Here is a 6358-nt window from a genome sequence, read left to right on the forward strand (position 1 = left end):
ATGGAAAAAAATCAACCATTAATGAAGATGAAATTATTAAACCGATTTATTACTAAAAAAAAATTAAATGGTATAAAACTTAAAGTATAATATCAATAATTAATTACTGAATATTAAATCGATTTATTACTATAAATTTGTTTTTAAATGGTATAAAACGTAAAGTATACTATCAGGGGAATTTTTTTTTTAATGGTATAAAATTAAAAAAAATCCCCTTACCCTTATTAAATCATTATTATTATTAATGAATATGAATTATTAATTAAAATATCAAATGTGTAAATGAATGAGCATTTTAATTGTTATTAATATATATTAAGTTAATTTAAAATGAGAAAAAAATATTATTACAAAATCTATTTATCAATAATTAATGAATATGAAATTATTAAATCGATTTATTACTATAAATGTGTTTTTAAATGGTATATAAATTTGTTTTTAAATGGTATAAAACTTATAAATTTGTTTTTAAATGGTATAAAACTTAAAGTATAATATCAGGGGAATTTTTTTTAAATGGTATAAAACTTAAAAGTATAATATCAGAGGAAATTTTCTTTTAATGAATATGAAATTATTAAATCGATTTTTTTAATGAATATGAAATTATTAAATCGATTTATTACTATAAATTTTGTTTTTAAATGGTATATAATTTGTTTTTAAATGGTATTAAAGTATAATATCAGGGGAATTTTTTGTTTTTTAAATGGTATAAAACTTAAAAGTATAATATCAGAGGAATTTTTTTTTAAAATGGTTTAAAACCAATTTTGTTTTTAAATGGTATATAAATTTGTTTTTAAATGGTATTCAAATATAATATCAGGGGAATTTTTTGTTTTTTAAATGGTATAAAACTTAAAAGTATAATATCAGAGTAAATGGTATATAAATTTGTTTTTAAATGGTATTAAAGTATAATATCAGGGGAATTTTTTTTTTTAAATGGTATAAAACTTAAAAGTATAATATCAGAGGAATTTTTTTTTTAAATGGTTTAAAACCAATTTTGCTTTTAAATGGTATATAAATTTGTTTTTAAATGGTATTAAAGTATAATATCAGGGGAATTTTTTGTTTTTTAAATGGTATAAAATTTAAAAGTATTATTTTTTTTTAAATGGTTTAAAACCAAGTATAATATCATAAATGGTATATAAATTTGTTTTTAAATGGTATTAAAGTATAATATCAGGGGATTTTTGTTTTTTAAATGGTATAAAACTTAAAAGTATATCATCGGAGGAATTGGAATTTTTTTTAAAAGGGTTTAAAACCAATTTTGTTTTTAAATGGTATATAAATTTGTTTTTAAATGGTACTAAAGTATAATATCAGGGGAATTTTTTGTTTTTTAAATGGTATAAAATTTAAAGGTATTATTTTTTTTTAAATGGTTTAAAACCAAGTATAATATCAGAGGGAGGTTTCGATCCTCCGACCTGTGGGTTATGGGCCCACCACGCTTCCGCTGCGCCACTCTGATGGATGTCAATGGAAAGCAATATCACAAAAATCCATTTTTGAGCCAAGGGACTAGTTCGAAGCCCTCATCCCAGATTTCCACAGCTTAATAATCGCTCTTTTTTTTGTTAACAGAACGGGAAGCATCGGTTGTTGGTTTTAAAGTTAGAAGTTCATATGCTGAAATAATTAATCTGGAAGAATTGGGGTTTCGTGGGATGGCCAGCTCTGCTGCTTCTCCAATAGAAAATTATAATCACAGTGCACATGAAATTACATTCAATTACTGGAAAATAGCAATCTGTTGGAATAGTTCAATTGGTGAGAGAATAGCGCTCAAACGCTCCCATCGTTCCTCTCACACGGAATAATTCACGAAAAACTTATTAGTGGAAGTTTTTTTTTTCCTTCATTTTTAGAGGTATTGGTAAATTCATCACAATTACTTCGGTAAGATTGCTTCGAATTTCATTGAGTATTGTTTTAAATTTGAATGATTGTAATTATAATTTTCCGTTATCAATCCACAAATTAATATTTAGTAAAAAAAATTATGATATAATATTACAAATTAATATTTAGTAAAAAAATTATGATATAATATATCAAATTCTTTTTCTTAATAGAATTAGTCTTTACTCAGAAAAATATTTAGTAAAAAATTATGATATAATAAGGGTTAGGATATGTGGGTACATATATAGAGTTCATAGGAGTGCTTAAGTTATTAATCTTATAATAATATATTGGAGTTTTATTTAAGATTTGAATTTAAGTGTAGAAAGTACAAGACTTACATTCTAATCATTTTGTTAAACTATCTCAACTTTCAATGACTTGCTATTTTAGAAATGGAAAATGAAGGGTTGCTAAAATTTTTAGTGATCAACTTATGTGAAGAGGCTAGCCAATAATCCTTTTTCAAGTTCTAACTAAAAATTTTCCGAAGGAATTTTATCCCAATCAAGCTCTATTAATCATAATTCAGTTAAGTGCCCTTATTTTTTGTGACATAACATATAACCCCAACACCTTCTAAACTAGTAGCAAGTAGAACAAGGTTGACTATATACACATTTATATAAAACTTGTTGGTACTAACTTCAACTTTTCCCTAACACATAAAACATGTATAACACCAAGAGCAAGAAGGGGAGTTTGGGTTTTAAGGATTTGAACTTAAGATTTGGTATAAGGTGGGGAGTTTTGGTTTTAAGAATTTGCACTTAAGATTTGGTATATAAGGTGGGGAGTTTGGCTTTTTAAGAATCTAAATTAATTATGGAGAGTTTGGGTTTTTAAGAATTTAAATTAGGCAAGCCATGGTGGGGAGTTTAAGTTTTAAGAATTTGAATTTAAGGTTAGTATAAGGTGGGAAATTTGAATTTAAGATTTCACGCAAGGTGGACAACTTGTCTTTTAATAATTTTACACAAGGTGGAGAGTTTTTGTTTAAATACATTGAATTTAAGAATTGAGAAGATTTATACAATTTAGTTTCCTGGAATCTAAATTTAAGGTTGGGAGACAATGAGCTTCCATTGAGAAAGTGAAGAAGGTTAGAGGACGGAAACTCGTTATTTTACAATTTTGTTTACAGGAGGAGGCATGTATATATTTGTGAAATCCTTTTTGAAAACATTATTGCCTTAAAAATGAAGAGTTTGGACATCGTTAACATGAAGGGTGAGATTTAGGATTAAAAGGCACTACTTTCTATTGAGCAAAAGATTATCTTTTATAGGGAAGTAATGAGAAGTGGTTGTACTTTTGCTAATGATAACATAATAAGTAATCTCTATGTTCATGATAATACATTTGTCAAGAAGGGTTCAAAGCAGAGGGACAACCTCATTCTTGAACTCTCCACAAGTCTCCCCTTCTATATGGGAATAACAAGCACATATGTTCAAATCCTCACTCCCTCAAAGAGGCATCCCAAACAGAGCATATTCCCCCTTTGAATCAAATAATCCTTAAGTTTGATTCTTCATTGTAAAGAAAGTAGAAGGCATGTTCATGTTATAGATTGAGTTGTTAATTATTAAGAATGTTCTTAACAACTTCGAAAAAAATGTTATGTTAGTTTTGGGTGAGACCATTGATTCTCCCATCCACTTAAGAGCTATCAAACTGAGAAAGATTTGGAAATTATCTGGGAACCTTTCTTAATATTGAACCATGCCAGACCAATAAGGGGACAAGACTTATGTTAAAAACTTTGTAATTCTTTAGGCTTGAGTAAAGGCCAATTTGATAAAGTCAATATATTGAGTGTGGTATTATTTATGGATCTATGAATCATTAAATTGGATTAAACTAACATGGATTTATATGTAGAGTTTCACTAGAGATGAACCATATGAAGCAAGTTTTCCCAAAGACTAACATCTCTTAACGGAAAATGGAAAATAAACAAACCTAAAGGCTAGATTTACTTTAAGATGAATATTTAAGGAGCTATTTCCTAAAAGGATGTAAAGAAATCAAAACATAAAAAACTAAAATCAATATCTATCCCTACCTTTAATAGATATGATGTAGATAAAGATTCACTTATGTCAAATGAGACACACCCTCTTCGATAAGGTATCATGCCTGAAACCCCTCAAAAGAGGACAAAGAGACAACATAAATTAGAAAATTTAAAGCCAAAAAATAATTCCACAAATCTAAGGAAGAAAGGCCATTTGGCATTATTGAAGCCTCCATCAATCTTAAATTACATCAAAAAATTTGATTAAATAAAAATAAAGCTATAAATAAAAAATAAAAAATAAAAGATAAAGATAAATCTAACCAATAAATAAGATGTATCCAAAAATACCCTGATTGGGTGTGGGAAAAAAAGCTAGTGGGGTTGGGGGGAAGGCTCGCCACACTACCACCTCTCACAACATTAAAGAGGAGGGATGTCATTGCCATTTCATCCCATGCAATCACACATGTTACAAGCCTCAACCTCCTAGAAAATTAATATGGCAACCTCCACATCCTTGGAGTTATCCTACCTAGCTCATTTCCAACCCACTCTTTGCTACCACATCTACATCTACTCTTGGTTGCAAGTGGGAATTTCCCCCCTACAAAGCCTGGCATTTAAGAAATTTTGTGATGGAAGGCACAAGCCCTCATAGCATAGACCCCAATAGTCCTCATTCTACTGTAAAGAGGAGAACTTATAACTTTGGTGTAGTCTTAGGTGAGAATGCATTCAGAAGGAGAGTTTCCCAATGTTGTGGAGGGTAAAAACTATTGATGAACAATGCCTGGAGTAAACATGTTTCCAACAAATTTGTAAACACTAATCTGGCCAGAATCTTCGACTATTACAATTTGGTTATTTATATATGTTTGAATTCAAAGTCTTGCACGTAGGTGTCTATGTTGAGTTAGATTTTCTTGGCATAATTTGAGTTGTTTTGGTCCCCTTCAATTCCTAGTTCTTTCCACTATTGTATTCCTCTATCCAGTTATTTCATTTCCAATTTATCTATTTAGTTTGGGCTCTACTCTTCACACTACACTTTTACATGTTATGGCTAACCTCTTATTGGCTCATTGGCTCTCGCCACTTTCTGGATTTTATTAGTTCATATTTTTGTCCTTAGGTGTCATGCTAAGGTAGAGGAAGTGATCACGACGTGGGTTTGGGTGTCATGGCTCCTTTGGCAGACCCAAATCCCAATCCATTGTTGAAATATTCCCTTTTTCACTCCACCTAGAATTCTAGAAGAAATTCAACAATTGAAAGCCTTGATCACCACTAATTATTAGGCTTATTCAAATTTTGAATTTCAAGTTGAATTCGTTGGCCAGGTGTGACAACCCCAACTATGGTTCTCTCATGAAATGTAATTGAAATATTTTTATTATATATATATATATATATATATAGATATCTCTCTCTCTCTCTCTCTCACTCTCTCTCTCTCTCTCTCTCTCTCTCTCTCTCTCTATATATATATATATATATGGGTTAAGTTTTCCTTTCTACAAGAAAATCTAGACAGCTTGATGACAACCATTGTGTTAAGAAATGGCAACAAGAAATTCCAGTTTAATTTGTCCTTGAATTAAATTGAGAATTAAAATTGAATTTTATTCTCATAGCAACTTGTAAATAGTTAATTAAGTTTAATTAACTTAATTAGCATAGGAATTTTGAGTTGGAAGTCTTTTTGAAGTCATGTATATGTTCTCCCTAACTTTTAGGGGTCCAATATGAGTTTAAATCAAGTTGGAAATTAGATCACTCAGTTTACTAAGTTAAGTTCAGTTAAATTAGTTCCAAACTGTTTGAGGAACTAATAGAGAGTTAACAGTCAGTTGGTGCACTAATGCATTCACTAGTGCTACTCCAGTTAACTGAAGATTCCCTCATCAGAAACTCATGCATGTAAGTTGAGAGAAAGACCCAGTTGAGACTAGTGTACAAGGACAATGTACTATCAGTTGTATGATTTACTGAGTTGTAGAGATCATGCCTGCAATCAGGAGCTAGACCTAGTTTGGATTGCATAGTTTTGGATGCATTGGATTCCCATTAATATGGACTATTCAACCATAGGAATTACACAAGGAAATAGGGGCCTGGAGAGTTGCAGAATAGGTTAAGGGATTTAGCCTGAGCTTGCCTGTGAGCTGAGAGAGTTGAGCATACTTGTGTGAAATTGTTCTAGTGAGAACAAGATTTGTATCTTCACTCGTATTTCTGATATATGCAACATATATAGCAGGGTTTTGAGCAATGGCTCTCCCCAGATACATCTTATGTTATGTGCCATTAATTTATCTTCTTCTTGTTCTTATTTCTTTCATCGATCTATTGGCTTCCGCTGGTTGAAAGTAGAAGTAGATTCTTGTCCTCTTCTTTAGTAAATTG

The sequence above is a fragment of the Pinus tabuliformis genome, chromosome 3_1 (genome assembly GCF_031772625.1).
Source record: "Pinus tabuliformis cultivar Carrire ecotype Pingquan chromosome 3_1, CPIR1, whole genome shotgun sequence".
NCBI lineage: Eukaryota > Viridiplantae > Streptophyta > Pinopsida > Pinales > Pinaceae > Pinus > Pinus tabuliformis.